The following is a 25,896-nucleotide window of genomic DNA, read 5'->3' as shown; positions in this document are numbered from 1 at the left end:
ACATTTAGCCTGAAAGATTTAGAAGAATGTCATAGGAGCTTGTGGCTACATTTTGATTTCTAGCACTGTTATGTTTCCACTCACAGAAAGCAAATGATGTATTTTAGATGAAGGTAAATAACAAGAAAGAACAAAAATAAAGTCTCTGGGAGGGGGAGAACACAGCATATTCATCTCTACAGGCCGCAGCAATGCTGAGAATAAAATGGCTGCTGTTTGCACAGAGAGGCGGAAGTCTTAGAAACATAAAGATGCAATTCACAAAAAGCAAAAGCATAACAATTTCAAGCTATCTTCATCACAACTCCTACTGATCAGCCTTTGAAATAAATCTTGCCTCTTTCTTTAATCAATTGTACTAATCTTTGATTCCAGGAGAGAAGGGAGGAATCACGGATAAAGATATCCATGAGTTGAAATAATGTCATGAATTCACTTAGGTACATTTCAAGGAATATTTTTTGCAGAAACTATCAATATCATTGAAGGCACAATCTAATGTAAAATAAAGATGCTAGTGATAACAGGTGATAAGAGTAGTACAGTGATGATATTTTAGAACTGTGCTGTTTCGGCAACTAGCCTTGTTCAGGGTTTTAAAAAAATCTGGGTGAGTTCAAATCCAGGAATTTGACGTAGCCCATTTTAATGATAGGGGGTCGTTTGCAAAATTCAGATCCAAATGCATGTTTGCATTTCAAGCACTCCTACAGTCTAGAAGTTTTCAGAGATAGTGTTTTAGTTCCAACCCATCTCTAGAAAAATCATGCATTCATTTTTTTTTAAATCACATATATGAACAGTATACCTTTTAGTGAGGGATGGTTGGGGATTCCAGAAAAATCTGCTGCTTGCTGGGACTAGACTTCAGAAAGGAAAATCTGAGTTTTAGAGATAAAGAATTAAAATTACAAATAGGTGAACTGGTTTAAATAAAATTAAGAACAAGCCCAAGCCTTAGACCAATATACAATATACCAAACTGAACTCGAGGTTATTTTTTTTGTTTTGTTTTTGAGGTTTGAAAAAAAGTTAACTGTTTTTCATTTCCTTGTGACTCCTGGTTTTGACCAAGTCTCCTGTGCATTTGTTGGGTTGAAGTTTAACCCCTGTGCAGAATGCCTGCACAAAGTCCCATGCACAAGAACTAATTCAACACTTTCTTGAGTTCTTAAGTAGGTCTAAAGTGGTACATAGCCTATCCTTTGTGTGGTCCCTCTCTACGAGAGTGAATGTCAATCAAAATGAACGGTCGCCTTAAGTCTGCCTTAAATATTATGGAATGACAGCAGTGATTTTAAGCCTGTGGACTCTGTAGAAAAGTGTCTTAATAAAAAAGTAGTTTTCTTTCTGACCTAAAGATAGTGAGTTTGTTTAATTATGTGAGAATCTATTTAAGTTCCAGACTTGAGAGCCAGGAGCAAAATAACTAAAATGTCACAAGACAGCCCAGTCTCACAGCATTCCTGATCCAGCCAGTAGTGGATTAATTCTTCCTCTTGCCCTTCACGGAGACTCAAATTTTGCCTTCCCTTTAGCCTACTCCAGGGCAGGAAATTAAAAACAAAGGCAAAACCATACTTCCACCTATTTGGGCTGTATAAGTAGGGGCATTGCCAGCAGATCGAGGGATGTGATCATTCCCCTCTATTTGACATTGGTGAGGCCTCGTCTGGAGTACTGTGTCCAGTTTTGGGTCCCACACTACAAGAAGGATATGGTAAAATTGGAAAGAGTCCAGCAGAGGGCAACAAAAATGATTAGGGGGCTGGAGCACATGACTTATGAGGAGAGGCTGAGGGATCTGGGATTGTTTAGTCTGCAGAAGAGAAGACTGAGAGGGGATTTGATAGCTGCTTTCAACTACCTGAAAGTGGGTTCCAAAGAGGATGGCTCTAGACTGTTCTCAGTGGTGCCAGATGACAGAACAAGGAGTAATGGTCTCAAGTTGCAGTGGGGGAGGTTTAGGTTGGAACTTAGGAAAAACTTTTTCACTAGTAAGGTGGTGAAGCACTGGAATGGGTTACCTAGGGAGGTGGTGGAATCTCCTTCCTTAGAGGTTTTTAAGGTCAGGCATGACAAAGCCCTGGCTGGGATGATTTAGTTGGGGGTTGGTCCTGCTTTGAGCAGGGGGTTGGACTAGATCACCTCCTGAGGTGCCTTCCAACACTGATATTCTATAATTCTATGAAAGCAAGGTTCTGGCACTACATGAACCAAACAAGCAGAACTTCAAACATATATGAAAATTAATTGAAGGGTAACTGATCACAGATCTCTTTAGTTAGCCATTGCAAAACACATCAACTCAAACCAAAATGGAAAAACATCTAAAACATCAGTCATAGTCTTTTTCTCACTCTTGCTGCTGATGATTGCTGCTTGTTTATCGTTGAAATGAGCCTTGGCTGTCACTGGACTGACCCAGAAACTAGAAGTACTAGAAATCTCACATAGAATCGTAGGACTGGAAGGGACCTTGAGAGGTCATCTAATCCAGTCCCCTGCACTCATGGCAGGACTGAGTATTATCTAGACCATCCCTGACAGGTGGCTGTCTAACCTGCTCTTAAAAACCTCCAGTGGCGGAGATTCCATAACCTCCCTAGGCAATTTATTCCAGTGCTTAACTACCCTGACAGGAAGTTTTTCTAATGTCCAACCTAAACCGCCCTTGCTGCAATTTAAGCCCATTGCTTCTTGTCCTATCCTTAGAAGTTAAGGAGAACAATTTTTCTCCCTCCTCCTTGTAACAACCTTTTGTGTAATTGAAAACTGTTGTTATGTCCCTGCTCAGTCTTCTCTTTTCCAGACCTAACAAACCCAATTTTTTTCAATCTTCTCTCGTAGGTCATGTTTTCTAGACCTTTAATCATTTTTGTTGCTCTCCTCTGGACTTTCTCCAATTTTTCCTGAAATGTGGCACCCAGAACTGGACACAATACTTCAGTTGAGGTCTTATCAGCACGGAGTAGAGTGGAAGAATTACTTCTTGTGTCTTGCTTACAACACTCATGCTAATACATCCCAGCATAATGTTTGCTTTTTTTGCAACAGTGTTACACTGTTGACTCATATTTAGTTTGTGATCTCCTCTGACCCCCAGATCCCTCTCTGTAGTACTCCTTCCTAGGCAGTCATTTCCCATTTTGTATGTGTGTAACTGATTGTTCTTTCCTAAATGGAGTACTTTGCATTTGTCCTTATTGAATTTCAGACCATTTCTCCAGTTTGTCCAGATCATTTTGAATTTTAATCCTATCCTCCAAAGCACTTGCAACCCCTCCTACCCTGGTATCATCTGCACATTTTATAAATGTACTCTCTATGCCATTATCTAAATCATTGATGAAGATATTGAACAGAAGCAGGCACAGAACTGATCCCTATGGGATCCTACTTGATATGCCCTTCCAGCTTAACTGTGAACCACTGATAACTACTCTCTAGGAATGGTTTCCAACCAGTTATGCACCCACCTTGTAGTAGCTCCATCCAGATTGTATTTCCCTAGTTTGTTTATGAGAAAGTCCTGTGAGACAGTATCAAAAGCCTTAGTAAAGTCAAGATATACTACATCTACAACTTCCCCCCTATGCACAAGGCTTGTTACCCTGTGAAAGAAAGCTATTAGGTTGGTTTGACACAATTTGTTCTTGACAAATCCATGCTGTTACTTATCACCTTATTATCTTCTAGGTGTTTGCAAACTGGTGGCTTAATTATTTGCTCGATTATCTTTCCAGACACTGATGTTAAGTTGGCTGGTCTGTAATTCCCCATGTTGTCCTTATTCCCCTTTTTATAGATTGGCCCTATACTTGCCCTTTTCCAGTCCTCTGCAATCTCTCTCGTTGTCCATGATTTTTCGAAGATAATCGCTAGTGGCTCAGATATGTTCTCATTCAGCTCCTTGAGTATTCTAGGATGTATTTCATCAGGCCTTGGCAACTTGAAAACATCAACCTCATTTTCACTGGCATTCACTATGTTGGACATCCTATCGCTACTAAACTTTTTGGTGAAAATTGAAACAAAAAAGTCATTTAGCATTTCTGCCATTTCCACATTTTCTGTTATTGTTTTTTCCCCTCTCATTGAGTAATGGGCTTACCCTGTCCTTGGTCTTCCTCTTGCTTCTAATGTATTTGTAGAATGTTTTCTTGTTACCTTTTATGTCTCTAGCTAATTTAATCTTGTTTTGTGCCTTGGCCTTTCTAATTTTATCCACACATGCTTGTGTTATTTGTTTATATTCATCCTTTATTATTTGACCTAGTTTCCAGTTTTCGTTGGGCTCTTTTTTTTTTTTTTTTGAGTTTCAGATCATTGAGGATCTCCTGCTTAAGCCAGCATGGTCTCTTGCTGTACTTCCTGTCTTTCCTGTACAGTGGGATAGTTTGATCTTGTGCCCTTAATAATGTCTCCTTGAAAAACTACCAACTCTTTTGAACTGTTTTTCCCCTTAAGATCCCATGAGAAGTACGTTTATCTCCCTGAGTTTGCTAAAGTCTGCCTTCTTGAAATCCATTATCTTTACTGTGCTCTTCTCTCTCCTACCATTCCTTAGAATTATGAACTCAATCATTTCATGATCACTTTCACCCAAGCTGTCTTCCACTTCCAAATTCTCGACCAGCTCCTCCCTATTTGTCAAAATCAAATCTAGAACAGCCTCTCCCCTGGTAGCTTTCTCCACCTTCTGAAATAAAAAATTGTCTCCAAAAAAATTTGAAGAACTTGTTGGATAATCTGTGCCCTGCTGTATTATTCCTCCAGGGAAGATTGGCAGTGGCCCTGGAGGTTTTTCGCCTTCCTCCGAAGCATGGGGTAGGGGTCGCTTGCTAAAGGAGTGGGTGGATCGGCTTATGTGGCCTGCATCTAGCAGGAGGTCAGACTAGATGATCATAATGGTTCCTTCTGATCTTGAATTATATGATTCTATGATTCTATGATTTTCCCAACAGAAGTCTGGATTTTTGAAGTCCCCCATCACCACCACGTCCTCTGCTTGAGACCGATTTCACACCACTGTGATTTGGCTGAGTTTGAAGGAGCATGCAAACTTTCTGAAATTCACTCATTTATATATTTTAAGGATACAAGGGATCATAATGATCATCTAGTCTGACCTCCTATATAACATAGGCCATAAAATTTCACAAAGTGAAATTCCTCTTCACTTTTTGGTTGCACATATGTGTGATAGTCTGGCATTCCGTAGTCTCATCATTTGGGCTAAATATAGCTACTGATTTACAGTAAAACTACAGGTTAGTAATATGCAGATACTGGCATCAGACAATGTAACTCAATGAATTAGACCACAGTATCATATGGTTCCTGTGGTTACAACCAATTTCCTAGTTTTTACTTCACAAAGTGTAGTTGTGTGGTGTTAGTATTTGTTTGGTTGCTATGACTTTAGTTTAATTACTGACGTTTATACATAGTTTTGCAATGAAAAAACACTTTTATTATATTATAGTTTTCCTGAGTTAAGAATGGAAGAGTCCGGATATATGCAGTGTGGTGGCACGGAACAAGCTGTCAGAGAGCTCTGGCTCTTGGGTACCATGTAAAAAATAAAGTTCTGTTCAAATTTAAATAGTTTAGCTACTCCAGACATTTATCATCAGTTTTAGGGCCAAATCCTAATTGGTCAAAAATTCCATTGACCTCAATGGGAAAGACTGAGCAAGGACTTCAGGATTTGGTCCTTAAAGATTAAGGTAATGGTGATGTTTAAAGGGATGTCGTACCACTGGACTCTTACGGGATGTTTTGCAGTTTGTAAATTTGTTATGTAACTTGGTTGAGGGACATATTACTTGAATAAAATATGAAATATATTCAAATGCCCTTCCCTTCGATTTTGAAATACAAGAATGGGGAAAATAGACTAGAAAACATCAGAGGAGACGTCTCACTGATTTCTGTTATCCTTGTCTATTTCTTAATCCTGTATGCAACAGCTATTGACAGTCAAAACATGATTTTGATGTCATCCCCCGGTAAATGTCACACCGTGATTTTGGACTTCTCCCGGAGTCTGGATAAAGCATGTCCTCCTTCCAGGCTAAAGCACTGCGAAACAATACATCAGCTACAGATTTTACAAAGACAGTTTGAGAAGAACTACAACATAAAACAGTTCCATACCTCCACTTTTCTCTCTGTCTGCCTCCCTTGCACAGAACAGTATTAGAACACTTTCTCACGCACATTGGTTGTTAGGGGACACAGTGAATGCAGTGCGAGTGACGCAGTTTGAAGCCTCCATACCAACTGTCACTTTAATTTCACTGGTGCTATCTTTACTATTTTAAAAAAAAAACTTTTTAAAAGCTGGGTGATTTAGTGGTTGCAGAAGGTACTGGAGAGTCACAGCCTTGAGAGTGAAGTCCACTTTTAGCCACAGAATAGGTACAGCGGGGCCAGTGGCATTGCAGTTATCCTCATACTGTCCCATCAATGTACCTCCCTGAGGGGAGGGATAGTTCAGTGGTTTGAGCATTGCCCTGTTAAACCCAAGGTTGTGAGTTCAATACTTGAGGGGGCCATTTGGGGATTGGTCCTGCTTTGAGCAGGAGGTTGGACTAGATGATCTTCTGACATCCCTAATAATCTATGATTCTATGATTTAAAGGTGCAGTCCCTAGAAAAGAAAGAGTTGTTCATTCTCTAGGCTCATTCAGACCTCAAACTCATTGCCAAGAAATGTCTGGTAGTGGAGTTTGGTTTTTATTTATTGTGTTGTGACCAGTTAGCCACTGAGAATTAGACTGAAACCAACAAATTTATTCTTAACTACTTTTTTAGGCAAAACAGATTAGCACTAGAGTGATAATTGCTGGGACTTGTAGTTTGACTTAGAATAATCCATCTTGCTTGCAAACATAATTGGCTTGGGCAAAGGCTAGAGATCTCAGTGCTTTGTTGGTTCTTTTGTCCTTTCAATAATGAGTCCCTGCATAAACTTTAGCAAGTGTAAATTAAGAACCCATCTATACAAAAAACCTGACCATAATCTAAAACTGTTTATATGAAGCAGCCTTAAAAACAGTGGCCTGATTGCACTGTGGGGGCTAGTATGATCTCTTTACCTGAAACTGTTTTCAAGATTAGCCAATTTCCCAGTGGAAGCAGGGCCAAAAAGTGCTCTTATTCTGTGATGGTTTTAGAATTTTGGACAGCAGTGAAACTTTCTGATTGGAAGTCAGTGATGAGCTCTCCTGTACTTATTAATAATATTCAATAAATGCACAGCTCTGTGTTTTACCCTTTATAGATTCTGTTTCATGGTAGGCTATGAACATTCCAGGAAGTGCATTTCTAGGAAATCAGTGAACGTTATAAGTGGCTTAAATCACTTGGGCCTCTTTCATTACTGTACACAGAGGAGGATTAGCCACTGGCCAATGGGGCCCATGCCCAATGGCCCCCAGAAAAATGGACGCCCCCGTTCCCCAACCCACTGTGCCTGGCTGGAGCACCAGGTGGGCAGGGGAAGTCCCCGCTCCCTGGCAGGAGCGCCGGCGGGAACTGCATGAGGAAGGGATGGTGAGGGGCCCTCACTTGCTCTGGCCTAGGGCCTCACAAACCCCTAATCCACCTCTGACTGTACACTGATCAACCAGAGATGCATTGCCTAATTTGTCTTGACACTTAAGTAAGTGGGCATTCCTTGCTTTCAGGTCTTGTCATAAAGATTGTAACAAATATATGTGCTATAAGCAGCCAACACCATTATTGCATAAATCGCACATACCTCTGAGAAGCTGGGACTAGAATCCTGACTACTGCAGTTACCAAAATGTAACCCTCTGCTCCTTAAGCTAAAAGAGAGTTCCTTTAACTAGCAATGTATTTGGTACAATATCATCTCTTAGTGCCAGCCACAAAAGGGTAGCATCACATACACAAAACTAGTCCCATGCTGCTATGCCAACTCACTGTTTCCGGGGGTAGATTAATTCGCTCCTCTGACAGAAGGCCTGGTGAGGGAGGCAGTTTGCAATTCCAGCCTATTTCCTCCTCTGAGCTTGGGCCTGAAAGTTGGAGGCAGCTCGTGGCCCTTTCTACTTTTGGCAGCTTGAGGCCCTGCAAACTCTAGGCACTGGTGATCTAGAGTGGTGCATTGGATGAAAATAAAACTGAATGCTTTAAAAAGAGGCACAGAAACTGCATGAATAAAGCATTGCATTACTAATTTCCTACATGGAGTGTCCTCCTGCCCCATCCTGTCCTCTGCCATTATCAAAACAAATAATGGACTTATTTGCACTTCACAATCTTTTTTTCTTAGCGGAAGGCAAAGACAAAACTCAAACGTCAAGGTCTTCAAAACTAGGTCTGATTAATATCAATTCTGTAGTGATGAGATGCTTTCAAATTACTGACTCCTGTCCTTTGTATTTTTCGCTCCTCAGCAATCTCTCTAGCAAGAACATCTTTACAGTAGATGCTGCTTTAAACTGGAATTGTTCAAAATATTAAAAGAAAAAGGAGGGAGGGATAGGGAAATTATCTTGACATTCAGTGACAGCTGTAATGTCATGTAAATTATTACTAATGGAGAACATTTATGAAGCGTTCACCACAGCCCATGTAAGAGTTTCACACAAAGGAGGGAGGATGTTGGACCTACTGTATAGCTGTGCAACAGTGATTACATCTCATCTTCTGTACATAACAAATGAGATGTTTTAAAGATGTCACATTAGCTGTGACACATTCAAGAACATCATGTTCCAGGCAAAGGTGTGATTTTTGGCTTTGTTTTTCTTTTGGGTTTTTTTTTTGTCTTTTATAACAATGATCTGCACTGCAGCTTTTATAACCCAGCTACATATTGTGTGTGTGTGTGTGTGTGTGTGTGTGTGTGTGTGTGTGTGTGTGTGTGTGTGAGAGAGAGAGAGAGAGAGAGAGAGAGAGAGAGAGAGGATTTTCAGTCACACAGCCTTCTAAACTGGAAAGCTGCTATCTGGGTCTGTTGCAATTTTAAGAGGCCATGTTGGGCCCATACGTACATGTTGCTTTCTGCTTGTCTTCTTTTCTTAGTCCTGTAAGTATAGCCCAAATGCAAATGTGTTTTGTCATTGTGATCACTATTATCTTCTCTTTCTGTTACACAATGCAATATACCAGTTCCTGGAGGAGCACCCACTGTAAAGAAGAGACATTGGAATTACCTATAATACATAATACTTCCCAATTCTGAAACAAAATTCATACAAAGATCTTAAAGCTTTTTACACAAATCCAAGGTATCAGTGCCACGGCTGACAACTTTCACACAGTAAATAAGCACCCTGACTTTCACAACAAGTCAAAAATCAAGCTAATCCCTAAGAACAAGGCCAAAACAAGCCAATCCCTAAGAACCCCAACACTCTGTGTGACTAGATCCCTGTGGTGTGCAGTCTGGGACTGTAGTGGGCCTGCTGTGCACTCCTGACTCTCTTCCCCCGCTTGTCCCGCCCCTTGCCAATCCAAAAAAACATAAGAACATGAGAATGGCCATACTGGATCAGACCAAAGGTCCATCTAGCCCAGTATCTGTCTACCAACAGTCGCCAATGCCAGGTACCCCAGAGGGAGTGAACCTAACAGGCAATGATCAAGTGATCTGTCTCCTGCCCTCCATCTCCATCCTCTGACAAACAGAGGCTAGGACACCATTCCTTACCCATCTTGGCTAATATCCATTAATGGACTTAACCTCCATGAATTTATCCAGTTCTCTTTTAAACACTGTTATAGTCCTAGCCTTCACAACCTCCTCAGGCAAGGAGTTCCACAAGTTGACTGTGCGCTGTGTGAAGAAGAGCTTCTTCTTATTTGTTTTAAACCTGCTGCCCATTAATTTCATTTGGTGACCCCTAGTTCTTGTATTATGGGAACAAGTAAATAACTTTTCCTTATTTACCTTCTCTACATCACTCATGATTTTATATACCTCTATCATATTCCCCCCTTAGTCTCCTCTCTTCCAAGCTGAAAAGTCCTAGCCTCTTTAATCTCTCCTCATATGGGACCCGTTCCAAACCGCTAATCATTTTAGTTGCCTTTCTCTGAACCTTTTCTACTGCCAGTATATTTTTTTTGAGATGAGGTGACCACATCTGTACGCAGTATTCAAGATGTGGGCGTACCATGGATTTATATAAGGGCAATAAGATATTTTCCCTCTTATTTTCTATCCCCTTTTTAATGATTCCTAACATCCCATTTGCTTTTTTGACCACCGCTGCACTCTGAGTGGACATCTTCAGAGAACTATCCATGATGACTCCAAGATCTTTTTCCTGATTTGTTGTAGCTAAATTAGCCCCCATCATATTGTATGTATAGTTGGGGTTATTTCTTCCAATGTGCATTACTTTACATTTATCCACATTAAATTTCATTTGCCATTTTGTTGCCCAATCACTTAGTTTTGTGAGATCTTTTTGAAGTTCTTCACAGTCTGCTTTGGTCTTAACTATCTTGAGCAGTTTAGTATCGTCTGCAAACTTTGTTTAGCAGCCAAAAACTAGCCAACAAGCAACTCACAAGCCAATTAAGCCAAAAACAAGCCCAATTTCTACATTTTTTCCATAGGTTTGGCATGTCTGATCAGTGCCCATAATTGAGAGATGGGGAAACAGACAAGTCACTTAAATATTCTCTTGTTTTCAAGATTTCCTTGCCAGCAATAGAATCCTCATCTGCATGTCAGTTTTGTGCATTAACCATTTGCCAGTTCTTCCTCTAGAGCCATTCTCAAACTTTTGCTCTGATGACCCCTTTCACATAGCAAGCCTCTGAGTGCGACCCCCCCCCTTATAAATTAAAAACATGTTTTTATATATTTAACCCCATTATAAATACTGGAGGCAAAGCGAGGTTTGGGGTGGAGGCTGATAGCTTGCAACCCCCCATTTAATAATCTCATGACCCCCTGAGGGGTCCTGACCCCCCATTTGAGAACCCCTGTGCTAGACCATAGTGAAATACAATGGAGAGCCACTGAGCTATGTTGTGGTATAATCCAGTGGTCTAAATATACGTTGAGGGTCCAAGAATTCCTGAGGTCTAATCCCATTCTCACATTGACTCCCCTAAAACAAGTCCTCTTTACTTTCTTGCATCTGTTTCCCCATTTGTGAAATAGGTATAATATTTATTTTACAATTACATGGGGATGTTGTGAGAAATAGTGAAGAGCAGATTGTGCTCATCATTCTATGCAGTGAGCAGATAGATAGAGGAGCTGATAAATAGAGAAATGTGTTGGAGAGAGATGGACTCAACATAAGCAGAGGAAAAACAGGATATAAGGTATGTGGTTTCAATAATGTGAACGCTAAAGAATTATCCTTGAAATTTGATGGGCAGACAATACTGAAAATTCAAAGTATCTGGGTTCCAGAATCTGTGGAAATGGAGGATGAAATTAGAGCTAGGATCGTAAGTGTCTGGCAGAAATGCACAGAGATAAGTGGTGTAGTATGTGACAGGAACATACCAATAAGATTAAAAGGGAAAGCCTGTAAAACAGTGGTCCATCCAGTTTTAATGTATGGCTCTGAGTATTGGGCAAGAAAGAGGAAACATGAGCAAATTATCTTTTTCCACAGACATGTAAATGTTGAGATCGATGAGTGGCCTAAGCAAAAAAGACCACATAAGGAATGTGTACAGTAGAGACATGCTCTGTGTAACATAAATGAAAAAATGAGGGAATGCAGACTCAGATGTGTTGATCATTTAAAGGACAATCCTGACAACTTTGTGGGTAAGAGAATCCAACAGATGAAGACTGAAGGAAAAAAGACAGAGGCTGACCTAAGAAGAAGTGGGATGTACTAAAGAAAGACTTGTTAGCATTTGGTATGACAGAGGATATGGCATGGAACAGAGCACTTTCTAGGAAGAGGACACATAGGCCATGTCTACACTACCCTTTATGTCAGCAAAACTCGTGTTGCTCCGGGGTTGAAAAAAACATCCCCCCTCAAGCGGCATAAGTTTTGCCGACATAAGCGCTCATGTGCACAGTGTGACAGTGTACTCCATAAGGCTTTATGGGGTGGGGGTGCTCATAAATGTATGTATGATATAACTGGAATAGGATTTTCCTGCATATGCCATGTAACATATCTATGTAAAGGTTATGTTCATCCTAGTTGTATGTAGGCACCATTTGTGTGCTCAGAGTTATGAACATTGGCTGTATAATTGCTTGATTTCTAAATAGCCTTAGTTAAAACATTTGGTCACTCCTTGGGAAAGGAATGTGCTCAATCAGGAAGCATTTAATAGACAAAAGAGCGTGGAAGACTCCAATCCACATAAGAAGTCTACCTGAGGACATTCAAGGTAGCATGTGGGTAATGGCTGCTCCCTGCAAGTCCTGAGTCATGCATGGGCAGGTGACTTGCCCATGTGATTCCAAATCTCCATTTTGTTACTGGATTCTACACAGGGTGAGGAGGGGGGTCTCCACCCACAAGAGAGAGTCTATTTAAATCCCTGGGAAACCCTTCCATGTTGTCTTCAGCTGGCTAAAGAAGGAGCCTCTCCACCCCCAAACCCAGGATACTTAAAGGAAACTGGGACAAAGGACAGTAACTACAGGGGGTGTGAGTGCTTGCTGGACCCAGGCTAAAAGGAGATTAGCCTGTAAAAGGGAGCATTCTGGAACTGGTGAGGATCCTATCTGTATCTAGTTTGATTAGACATAGATTTGCGCATTTTATTTTATTTTGCTTGGTAACTTACTTTGTTCTGTCTGTTACTACTTGGAACCACTTAAATCCTACTTTCTGTATTTAATAAAATAACTTTTTACTTATTAGTTAACTCAGAGTATGTATTAATACCTGGAGAAGCAAACAACTGTGCATATCTCTCTATCAGTGTTATAGAGGGCGAACAATTTATGAGTTTACCCTGTATAAGCTTTATACAGAGTAAAACGCATTTATTTGGGTTTAGACCCCATTGGGAGTTGGGCATCTGGGTGCTAAAGACAAACACACTTCTGTGAGCTGTTTTCAGGTAAACCTGAAGCTTTGGGGCAGGTAATTCAGACTCTGGGTCTTTGTTGAAGTAGACAAGAGTGTCTGGCTCGGCAAGACAGGGTGCTGGAGTCCTGAGCTGGCAGGGAAAACAGGGATAGAAGTAGTCTTGGCACATCGGTTGGCAGCTTCCAAGGGGGTTCCTGTGATCCAACCAGTCAGACACAGCACTATGGCAGCAGGAGACACTCTCCCGCCAACCAGGGGCGGCTCTAGGCACCAGCGGGCCAAGCGCCCGCTTGGGGCGGCGTCCTGGGGAGGGCGTCATTTGGCTCCGGTGGAGCTCCCGCCGGCATGCCTGCGGCAGGTCCACCGGAGCCCGGGACGAGCGGACCTGCCGCAGTCATGCCTGCGGCGGGTCCCGTCTTCCCGCGGCTCCGGTTGAGCTCCCGCAGGCATGACTGCGGCAGGTCCGCTCGTCCCGGCGGGAGCTCCACCGGAGCCAAATGCCGCCCTCCCCAGGATGCCGGAGCCGCGGGAAGAGGGGACCCGCCGCGGGACTGGGGAAGGGCGGCGCAGCGCTCCGCGCTGCTTGGGGCAGCCTACTTTGTAGAGCCGCCCCTGCCGCCAACACAGGTATCACCACTCATTTAGGTGGTTTCATTATATCGACAGGAGAACTCTCTCCCGTTGGCATAGAGCAAGGACAAGAGTGATCTTGTAGCAGCATAGCTGTACAGTAGCTGTGCTACTGTAAGATTGCTAATAACATGGCCATAGAGTGGACCCCATTTGATGGGATTAACATCAGAAGGAAGATTGTGCTCAGCCCTTCCCTGAGTTAACTGGGAAAGAGTGACATTTCGTTCCAGTTCCTGCTGCATATGCAGCTGTGAAGGTTCCAGCCACAATCTAGCCCATACTATTTGAAAAGGGCTTTGAAGGAGAGCAGCACTATTTAAAATAGCTGGTTGACATTACTTATTTATTATTAAATACATATATTATTATTGTTTACTAGTATTAAACTTTATTTTTTTATTAAAACAAGATTTTCATTTTGTTCAAAATTTCACAGGAAAATTTTCAGTTTTTGACAAAATATGTTTCAATTGTTTTTGTCTAGCTTTGATCCTACACAATCCCACTTAGGGAAATCAGTAGAACTACTACTCACTGTAGTAAAGCTGAGCACATGTAGACGTCTTAGCAGGATTGCATCTTATGTGTGTTTCCCTTCACTTTCTCAAAAAAAAATCCATCTTTTTCCAGTGAATAAAGGTTTTAAAAGAGAGAGAGTTTTTATTCACTTTTCTTTACTTAAATTTCAAACAATTTTGTCAACGTTTTTCATTTTAGAATCTCACTGAAAAACAAAAATTTGACAAAAAGCTATTTTTCCACAGGAAAATTCAGTGTCATCAAATCCACATTTGTCATGAAAAACACTCTTACTCAGAAAACGTTTTGACCAGCCTATTGCTTAGAAAATATCAACTAATAATCTAGGGTATTTTAGACCTTTAGATTGCTTAGAAAATCTCACCCTGCTACTATTTAGTAAGGTTAACTCAGCACTTGATGAGACAAGTTTTCTTTTCCTTTTGGCATTCTTCAGAACACTCTTCATTCTGATGAGTGCTGAGGAAATCTAGTGATGAGTGAACCTCAACCAAACAGTGACTGGGATTTGGATAAACATCACAAGGGTTCAGATGATTATCTGAAGCTGGCCAGAACTTGGCAAATCTCCTAGGTCTGAAAAGCTGAGGTGGAAATCTTGCAAGTACAAGCTTTTCTTTTTTCTCCCTACCTCCCCCCGCATACTGAGGTTCAGTTCAAGATACTTGGTGGGGGAAATGAGTTAACAGTTTGGAATAATTAAATGTGTATATAATTTTTTTAACATTAGCTTTAATAAAAAAATTAAATCTGTTGTTATAATCCTCAGCTGATGAGCTCCATTGAGTTGGAGCTACATGGATTTACATCAGCAGGAGATCTGGCCTATAGATTTTAATTGAATTTTAAAAAAGTATGAAGCAAGACAGATTATTTTTTGTCATCATCCTATCGGAACACTTTAAATTCTTATACAAAGTCTTAAGCCCCTGCACACATTATGTGCTCCACAGTCCACTGCATGCTAATCATTTCAAACCCCATGGAGATGTATTCGGAGGGCCAAAGTATGGCATAGTGCCATACATTGGTACCTTACCTGAAAGATGCCATAGACACAAAAGGCACTGAAAGAACCTGGGATTTATTTTTCAAGCATGATTACTAGCACAAATCTGCCAAGCAAAGATACTCCAGAAACAAAGTATGATTCAGGGTCAGGTAATTTGAATGGGGGAGGTGAAGAAGGAGCCTTTCCTACAAGATTTGGATTTTTTTCTGCAACAGTGTATAGTGGATCTCAGCTGTTGTGCTGATAAGAGAAACTGTTTCTCAAGACTTTGTCTCTTTGGTAACATTTCAGTTACTTTTTGACCTGGGAAGCATGTGGGAGACAAGATGTACGTCTCATATTGTAGGTTAGGACTTGTTTGTGTCCGGCAGCGTAATGAGGTGCATACAGCAGGACTGTGGGAAAGACACTACAAAATCAAAATATACATAAAATGAGGACAATTACAGAGCAACAGAGGCTGGGAGCTGGAACACAACCAACCACCCACCTGCGGTTTGTTTAAGGCCTAGCACAGCATGCAGCCAGGAAAAAATGTTTATTGACTCAGGGAACATATAGTCAAATTTCAGTGTGAAACGTGTGCCAGTAACTACTAAAGACAGAACTTGCAAAGCAGTCTGGACAGATAAGCACATAAGATTTAGAGAAGCATCCAGACTCTCTTGAGATGAACTTTCTGAACCTAGTGGTTCAACAAACTGGAAAACACGTTCTCTCATGAGATTTCTGGCCCATCCTATCTCTGATATTGCTGGACATATAATGAGTGGCTTTGCTCAGGGAATTTCATTTCTGGGCCCTGACCACACCAGGAAGCATCAAGAGATGTTAAAAAATGAGCAACAGAGGAAGTGAAAAGGTGCCTGGGTTTTCTCAGACCTCCAAAAAGACAAATTTTACATTAATTCATAATGTATCTTTGACCGGCTCCCTGATAAATGTTGTGTTCTGCCAAAATGTCCTTGCTACCAGGCATGTTGTTTGCAGTGTTGTTGTAGCTGAGTTGGTCCCAGGATATTAAAGAGATATGGTGGGTCTTTTGTTGAACCAACTTCTGTTGGTGAAAGAGATCCGATTTTGAGCTTACAAAGAGCTCTTCTTCAGGTCTAGGAAAGATACTCAGCGTGTTTCAGCTAAATACAAAGTGGAACAGATTGTTTAGCGTAAGTAGTTAACACACATTATAAGGGACCGTTTAAGGTGAAGTGGTCTGTTAACACCTCTGCAGTCATAGGACAAAAAAAGGGGGGGTTAGTGAGTTACAGATTGTTGTAATAAGCCATAAATCCAGTGTTTGCATGAAGTCCACAATTTTTAGTGTCTAGCAAAGTTATGAATTTAAGTTCCCAGTCTCATCCTTTGAAAGTGTTGTGCAGGTGTCCTTTGAGGATGAGGACTGAGAGGTCAGATATGGAGCGATCACTTTATATAAAGTGTTCACCCACAGGTTATGGAGTTTTTGTCATTTATCATTTTTTCTGTGTGGGTTCATTTGAGAGTGTAGTGATTGTCTGGTTTCACCCATATAGTTGTTTACTGGGGCATTTAGTGCACTGGATGAGGTACACCGGATTAATCTTGAAAAGTGTGTTGTGGCGGGTACTGATCATCACAGTAGTGGAGATATGTCTGTAGGTTTTGCATCTTTTGTTCTGGCAGGGTCTGGTGCCAATTGAGTTGGTGTGTCCTGATTGGGACAGGGGCTTCCTTCTGATGATGAGGTTGGGGGTTGTTTGAAGGCCAGAAGAGGGAGTTCAGGAAGGACTTTTTTCAGGATATGGGTCCCCATCAAGTATGGGTTGTAAATGTTTGATGTTTGATGATACCCCATATGGGTTCCAGTGTGAGGTGGTAGGTGACAATCTTCAATAAAAAGAACATCTCAAAACAAATTCACTGGCACTTTCTGCTCCCATGATTGATGATTAAGTAGGACTTCCTCCTAATCAGGAACTAAATGTGCTCTATGCTTATTAGTTGTCATACACATATACATTCACATTGAGTGTGTCTATATCTGCTATCAATTCCATACTGTCCTTTAACCTTGTAATAACAACATTCAGCTCCAAGAAGTAGTGAAGGGGAATGATGAATAGCAGAAAGGGAAAATGATATAAAAAGAGAATGAGAAAAATGGATGTTAGTAAGCTTGCGCTATTGTACTTAGGGCCACTAAATTGTCTCCTATGTTTAATTATTTGGTTTATGGGAAGTTTTCACAGATATCTTAATGAATTGTCTAAGTTTCATTAAATTAATATATTGCTCCTTATAAGGTGCTATCTCCCACATACAAAGAAACCCATCCTGAATTGTGAATGGCTATAGAGTTCACCACTGGCACAGCAATATATTCTCCATGCATAGCATTGCTAAAGCAAGCCAATTCTTGGCTGTGTGTGACACATTGTTTAAATCCTTGAAATCATGTAACAGTGTTCAGCTGTCAAATGTATGTGTTATTCTTCCCACTATCCTTTAAAATTACTTCTAGAATTAAAGTGTAGAATGAATTAGTAACACTGGGCCACTCTTTTGGTGTAAACAGGCTTGGCTCCAATAAAGCTGCACCAGTTTACACCAGTAGAGTGTATGACCCTGTATTTCAGGACATTAGAACATAGAGAGGAGCTAATATCAGAAATGACCATAATTTATGTGTGACAATCAAACTCAAGAAAAACAAAACTACAAAAAAACTAGAAAATTGACAGTAAAAGACTAATAGACACGACATTACAGCAGCAATTTCAAATTGAACTGAAGATTTTTTGTGTGCTCAAAGCACTGTCTGGCAGTGTGGGAAGGATTCCGATTGAGTTCTGAAATAATAGTAATTTGACTGGATATGTCTACTGAAAAGTAGTTTGTTCTTACTGGAATAAAAAGGGAATCGGTGGGTGGATCTTTTGGTTCTTTGCTAAAATGTTTTTAAGGATCTTGGGGGTGGGGACCTTGTTTGTTTTGTATTTCTGCAAAATAAATCAGCCAAACACCCATAGAAAAGTTATTAGTTACTTTATGTCAGAGTCAGATTGAAGGGGCAGTATGGAGATTATTAGTATCCACATTTGAATATTCTCCTCTACAACAGAACCCTAAAGATCTGGAGAAGTCATTTCAAACGGCTCAGATCATACAGTGTAAACAAAATGGTACTAATTAGTATGGGGGGCATCAGATTAAGGAACCCAGATAGATACTTTGGCTTGTTTGCAACAGATCTGGATTTTTTTTAGACAGCAACAACTTTGTTCCATGCAATGTTCAGAATGTCCAGCTGGTGAGAAGCACTTCTACTCCTTGCATAAATTGTGAATAATTTTGAAAATAAAACAAAGGTTTGTTCAAATCAGCATCCCTAAACCTCTAGCTGGTATAGACACCTTGCTAATATGTGATATCCTATAAATAATTTTGAACCAAAGCTTGCCAAAATACAATAAATGACTTCGGTGGAGTCATCAATTTATGCTAATAGTGAAAGTGATCCACTATCTTTTTTTCCTCCTAAATTTGAAGCACCCCAATTTAACCCCAGATGAGGAAGGATGGAAAGAAGGAGTGCATCTGTGACTTCTGTAGCAGATCTCCTCCTGTCAAGTTGCTGCATGACATCTGAGGTCTATGTAAAAGAAAAGAATCTGGATTTCACTAACCTTATTTTGCAAGGAGAGAGAATATAAAATCTTATGCTAAAGTAACAGATCCCAAGTATAAGTTGTTAAGTATAATGGAAGTGCCATGCAAGTACCCTGGCTTCAGTCCCTGTGCTGAAAGGCGTTCCTTGTGTCAAACTGCAACAACTCCTTTGTTTGAGAGAGGAGTGGCCCTGACAGACCAAAGAGAGAACCATCCAGACCTCCCCAGCCAAGGGAAATTGCTGATAAGCCTTGGGAGGAGACAGGGTAGGAAGTTTTTGATGAGAGTATGGAAATCCTCCATTGAGGATGTTATGCATTACAGCAGAACTTTAATTGATATTGTCCCCATGTGCTTGAGATAACATCAACATGTGAATTTCAATTACATGGTGTGTTATGTTCTGGTATTTTGCTACACTTGTCCGTAAAGATTTCAAAGTGAGCAGGATCATGACTATGCACAATAGAGATTGTCTCAGTTATGAGGTAACGTGCATCTTTGATTAGAATCTGGGTCCAAAATGTCAGTCTCTTTCAAAACTGAAGATGATTTTCCCTGGAGTTCCACAGTGGTATGAGAAAGTTAAAATACTGATTGAGTAAAAGAAAGGATGACTTGGTTCTCAGAAATCTCCTGGATTTCCACCCAGTTTTAGAACCAAATTCAAATTAAACTTTTTTGAGATTCTGAAGTGTTTGGATAAGTTATTCCCAGTCTCAGTTAGAACTGGCCAAATAGCATGAAAGCAAGGCTGATCACACAAGATTTTCAGGCTAGTTTTTCAGAATCAGGAAGTTTTGGATAGGTTTTATAAAAGCATCCTAACTTATAGCTGTCTAAACCTTCTTTAAGCTGAGGACTCTAAACTCAAAACTAGAGCTAGTCAGGAATTTTTTTGATTAAATATTTTCTCATCAGAAAAGAAACTTGTCGCTTTTTAACAAATTTCTTGAAACGTTTTTGAAAAAAGTTTCAAAATTTGTCAAATTTCTAGTTTTCTAGTGCAAAGTCACTTTTCATTTCAAAAGTTAAGTTAATAATAGATTTCATTTTTTTTAAAATGATCAAAATGGAAATAAAATATTCTATTGACCCGAATGGAAAACTCTTTTGGATTTTCAGTTCATGAACATTTTTGAGATTTTTAACCTTTTGTCCTGATTCAGGCTGGGAAAACTTTTCTAAATCTTGCAAATTTTCACAGACCAGGAAAACCATTCCCCACCCAACTCTATTCAGACCCTCTTGAGTTTCACATATCTCTACTTAAGAATTATAAATGCAAGCAGGTTGACCTAACTGAAGTTCATCCCAGACTACCATATGTAAGTATTTGGAGTTCCACCATTACAGCTCATTTTTAGCATGCTCATAGAAATAGATATATTAGAGGAGGGTTAAGGAAGTCTAGAAAAAACAGCAACTGCTGTTGTTGATTATTACTTTAAGATTTACTGAGGATTTATTCTAGCTAACTTGTCTTTTTTCTTCAAAACAATAACCCCACAGCTTTTCCTTATTATACCTTGCAATTCTCAAAGAAAAAACAGTTTTCAAAAAAAAGTTCTTTGCTTGGTATGGATTGCACAAGGGTACGATGAGTCAGGAAATGCTTTTTTTATGTGCCGTCTTCACGCATACATGAAAAAAGGCCTGTCCTGGAGCTATTCTCTTTTGGAATTTACAGAGGTTTGTGAAAAACAAAGACTGAAATCCAGTCTTGCTCTTTCTGCTTCAAAATATTATTTGAAGAGGAAGCTGGGGAGTTGGATCACACAGATAGGGGTCTATTGAATGAATATCTAAATCAGAGCTCTTTGGCTGCTGTAGGGAGCTATAATAAAGGTAAATTGTAGAGGCAAAACAAAATTAAAAAATTGTTTATGTCCTTTATTGTTCCTCTAGGATGTCTAAAAATGCAAGTTTCAGGGTGGGGTTTTTTGTTTGTTTTCTCCCTGCTCTGCCCTCTCCCCCCCCCTCCATTTTTTCTGCTTGTTTGTTATATTAGAAATATCTGATGCTAACTTTTTCCTAGAAGACTTTAGCAATTGCTGGAGGTCTGGGAACATCAGCCCCCAGTTGCAGAGGGAGGTGAAGTTCAGGCTTCAACTGCCAATGATAACTGTGCTTTCCCTCTAAAGCTTTCTTGCTCTGCTCCTCGATGTTGGGGGTGTTTGTCTCTCTCTCTCTCTCTTTTCATTGCCATTCTTGACACTGACACAGCATATGAGTATTGGCAAAGTTAATACCAGAAATGGGCCTAAATTGCAGAATTCTGATCTGGGTTTGAACTCCCAGTCAGTGGGGTTTGGTGCTAGAGACGTAGTTCACATCTATTTGCAATTGTTAGGTCAAGTATCACAGCAGCAATGCGTTTGTTTCATACTACTGTCCATTTACAGTTCTGTAGCAAGCGGACACCCATTATTTCTGCACGCTTTCTCTCTCTCATATGTCTCATTGCTCCAAAGGCACCTTCCTCTAGTCCAAGGAATATTTGACTCTGTCCTTCTCCAGCTTCTCTCATCCTACTCCTACCTTTCTCTCCTTTTAGCACTTCCCCCTGCTTCTGTCAATGTCAACCTTCTTTTGTTCGTGATAGTGCTCAGGGCGCTTTCTGATACTGACGCCCACGTTACATTCTCCATTGGCAGCACTCAGTGTCTGTATGGTGCCTGGGGGAAAGACATTTTCTAGCAAGTTCATTGTGATTACAGCTGTGTGAATGATGGATTTTTTGGTTTCTTGGCCATATCAGGGTAAAAAAATATTTTTTGGTTGAACAGAAAATGAATTTTTTCAAAATTTTCAGCAAATTGTAAGGTTGAAAAACATTTCATTTTGTGTCAAACAAAATTTCCCTTTCATTCAACTCAAAATGAAACATTTTGAGTAGTTTTTAGTGTTTTTTCATTGTTTAAAAATATATTTGAAGGAAGTTCCAAAACAAAAAGTCACTTTGAACCAAAAAATTAAAACGTTACATTTCGAAAATATCAGAACAAAACACTTTGCATTTTTTCTTTATGGTTCTTCCCCTACCCTTTCAGCCAAAAGAATTCTGCAAAACAAAGAAAAATTCACAAAAATGTCATCAAATTTGCATTTTTCTCTGGAAAAACGTTTCAGCTGAAAAATTTTGCCTAGCGCTAATTGTGATACCACAGTGATTTACAGTAGAGCAGCTGAGCATATGAAATCGATGAGCATTGTGGGTGTTGAGCACACTGGGGAAAAAATAAGGCTACTTTTGTTTAGGTGCCTAAGGATTATGAGACCTAACTTTAGGCCCCCAGTTTGAATTTTTGGCTATTATTTATGTCGTTCCCTAGGCATGCATGGCACTTAACAGACATGTAAATATGAGCATATCCTGCCCAGAGGAGTTTGCAATCTGAAGGCCAGGCTATCCCTGGTTCTCGTGCAAGGTCATGGGGTTGATGAAGCGGGAGAAGGAGCCTTTGCCCTCCTCCAGCTCATCCCTTTGTGTACCTCATGCCAGGGCTAAGGACAATCACAGTCCCTGTTCTCAGGGGATCACAGAGGTTATTCCCTTCATGTACACTAGGGGCTGAATATTAACCCACAGAGGAGGGAACAGAAGAGCAGCTTGCTCACTTCCCTTGGGATGCTATGGCCCCACACTTTCTGTCTATTCATAACTGTGTTGAGATGGGGCAAACAAGATCTAAATTAGACATACCACGATAAGGGATGATAGTAAAGAAAGTGTGGCAAGAAGGACATGGGTTACAACTGGGAGAGATCATGACCTATGCTTAACACTTCATGCGCATCTTGTTCATTCCTTTGCTTTTAAATATCAATTTTGAGCAGTTTCTGGAATATGAGGCTGAGAAAGAAATTGATATTCAGGAGAACAAGCCAATTAGAGACCACCTGGTAGGTGCTTAAGCACTTGATGGGCTCACTGTTGCCAACACATCTGCTTGGGAAGTCTGTCCAGAAGGCAGCTGTTCCTGCTGCTTCTTGGCATATGAGTCTTCTGAATGCCATCTCAGCTGAAAGGAAACGCAGGACAAAGTTCTAGGGAACTGGGACTCTTTGCCAACTGCAAGTACCTCATTATATTTGTTTATCAACATTATTCTAATTAGTGAAATGTGTAACCAATTATTTCCCTTTGAGTCAGCTCATGTTCATCTCTCAAGTATGAGCAAATAATAAAAAGAGAAGCTAAGCTATAATTTCGCTGCACTTTGAGACAGCAAATATTTCCAGAGTATCAGTCATGAGTGTATCTATTCACATATCTAGCAATGGCTATTGTGGCACAGGCAGTCGGGCTGGACTAACTCTTTGGATAAAACTAGACACAAGAAGAACTTTCACTCATGCCACCAAAAGAACCTTTTTCTGATACTCTAAACACGTTTGGATATAGGAATTGCCCGGCCTGGGTCAAGACAAGCCATCGATCTAGTCTAGTGTCCTCTGTGCAACAGTGGCCAGTACCAGCTGCTTCTGAACTCTACACAAAGCCTTTACGGAATAGCCTGGCCACAAAGAATGTTTCTTCCTTATTTTCATTAGTGAAAGCGTGGTTAATGTTAGAGCTGGTCAGAATATTTGGAACTTAACATTTTTTTGGGGGTCAAAAAAGGTCTTGTTAAAATAATATGAAAAACGGCTGACTTGTTCTAAATATTATTCACTAAAATTTGAGACATTTCTCATCAAAATGTTTATTGAAAATGTCACTGAAATGGTTATAGAGATTTTTCATTTACCAAAAATCCAGTTTTCAGTAAACAAATAAAATTCAGTAACTTTCAATGTATTTTTAATATTTTTGACCAGCTCTAGCTACTATAGATATCTATCAAAGTGTGTATATTTACCTTATATATAAAGGAGGTAAGTTGACATGCATTGATTTTGTCTGTGAGAAGCAGAAGGACCAAAACTCTGTGAAAGAGGTAGCAATGGCTTAGCCAAAACCAGGAAATATGGAAGTGTCACAAAAGAACATCATTTCATCATCAAGTAGAGCTACAAATAACTGTGGGAAGCCTATCCAAATTTGCACTTCCTTCGCAAGAATATCAGCATTAGGGACTGAGATTGTTACAACAAGAGATGGAGCATTTGCCAGGTTCTACCCAGTTAGCTCTCCTCCTTTTGAATCCCTTGCCTATGGATTCTACATGTTACTTGAGAAAAGTGGTAAAGAAGAAAAGCACTTTTCAAGCTGTTGAGCATTCAAACACTGCTTCCACCTCCTGCTTTTTTTCATTCATGAAGCACCATAAAAGAATGTGCTTCAGGTCCCTAGTGCCAGGAATCTCTGCTCTGGAGGCCAATCTTTTGCGTGTGTGTCCTATACAGTGCCAAGAAAAAGAGCAGTGGGAGTTGAAGAAACATGATTATATTTTTATGGAGATTTTATCATTTTTAATTAAAACAAAATCCCCAGTACCATAGACAACGGACATTTATATGTCCATAATGAACAACCAAGTTTTCTTTTAAGTGGACATAGAGATAGCTAAATACATATTGCTAAATATAACACCACATACAGTAGATGGTAATTTGGTGGGGGGGAGAGGGGGAGGAATCTATATTTAAGGCCAAATTTGATCATGCAAGTACCAACATACCTAGGCACAAATCAAGTAGTTTTGCTTTTAACTTCCCACTTCTACTTTTGAATTAATTAATGTTGCCTATAGTTCCCTGTGCTGCAATGGATTTTTGCATATGTAAACAGATGTTCTCGAAAATATTACAGAGTATTAGTAAAAAAGGTCCTTTGAAAAATTGGTCCTTGTTCTTCTTTAGTGATCAATTTTGTGGTGGGGTTTTTTGTGTGTGTGTGTGTGTGTGTGTGTTTGTGGTGTGTAGGGTTTTTTGCTCTTATTCTTCTTTTACAGTCTTTTTTTTAAATTTTGCTGTAACTATGATGCTGTAAATGATAAAGCTTTAAGCTTAAAAGGCCCAATCCTGCTAAATCCTAGCAGTAAGTAGGAAATAATTAGAGCTGTGCAAGAACTGGAATTTCTGTTTTGCAAGACATTTGTGATGAAAACATTTGTTTTCTTTCCAAATCTGAACAAAAATAAAGAATTTTGTCATTTCTTGTGGAAAAAAAAGTTTTTTTGGGAAAAAATTCTTTTGCATCAACTAATTTTTTTTTAATTTTGACTTATTTTATTTCATATCTATTATAATTTATAACTAAATATCCACAAATATCAAAACAAAAAGTCATTTTAAAATAAAAAATGGAAATGTTCCAATCCAATAATGGCAAAACCAGAATGCTTTGACATCATCAAAATGCTTCTTTTTGATTTTTTTTTTCCAAAATAAAATGTCATCAAAATTGACATATTCCAACAGAAAGTTTCAATTTTGACAAAATGGCATTTTCCAATGGAAAACTAGTCTCTCTGAAAATTTTCAACCAGCTCTAGAATGATGCAGCCTTAAAAACATTTAAGGTTAAGATTACCCACTTAATAACAGATGATTTTGGAAAATATTCTCTGGGTTCATTGTTCGGTAATTACTGAGTTGTGACAGTTTTTTTGTATATTCCATAAAGAAATTGAAACAGATTCAGTCAAGAAAGGGGAAAGTTCCCAAACCATGTCCCTAAGAGACAACTTCCAAATAGAAAAGAGAATTTATTACAGCAAATGATGAGCAAACAAGGTCTGGGTAAAATAAGAAACCTCTCAATCTCGAACCTGTCAAGTGTCACTCATCTGGAATGAGTCACACATTTGTCTCGGTTCTCATTTATATTAGCTGAAGTGGCACTCATAAGCAGAGCTGCAGGCAATAAGCTTTCCAGTTCAAGTCCTCCAAGCTATTAGAAACAACTCATAGGGGCTTCTGAGCAAGCAGCCAATATTTCCTCCTCCTCCCCTTCACTTTCCCCATCAGAGGAGTGAGGCTCCAACAGGTGCCTTCCAACAGCTGTAGTGGAGCAAACAACGTAACTAGTTTTAAGATGGCACTTGCTAAGTTTGTGAACAGGATTATATGAGAGGGTTGCCTGTGACAGCAGGGGAC

At 39.8% G+C, this 25,896-nt stretch overlaps 1 protein-coding gene across 2 annotated transcripts in view; it reads left to right on the top strand.

Moving 5' to 3' along the window:
• The window catches only part of PDE7B (phosphodiesterase 7B), a 259,623-nt gene that overhangs the window by 169,520 nt on the left and 64,207 nt on the right, over nucleotides 1–25,896 (top strand). The window lies entirely within an intron of this gene.

This window comes from Mauremys reevesii, linkage group 3 (genome assembly GCF_016161935.1).
Source record: "Mauremys reevesii isolate NIE-2019 linkage group 3, ASM1616193v1, whole genome shotgun sequence".
In the NCBI taxonomy this organism is placed as follows: domain Eukaryota; kingdom Metazoa; phylum Chordata; order Testudines; family Geoemydidae; genus Mauremys; species Mauremys reevesii.
The sequence above is the reverse complement of the archived record's forward strand: the minus strand, read 5'-3'. Positions and strand labels throughout refer to the sequence as shown.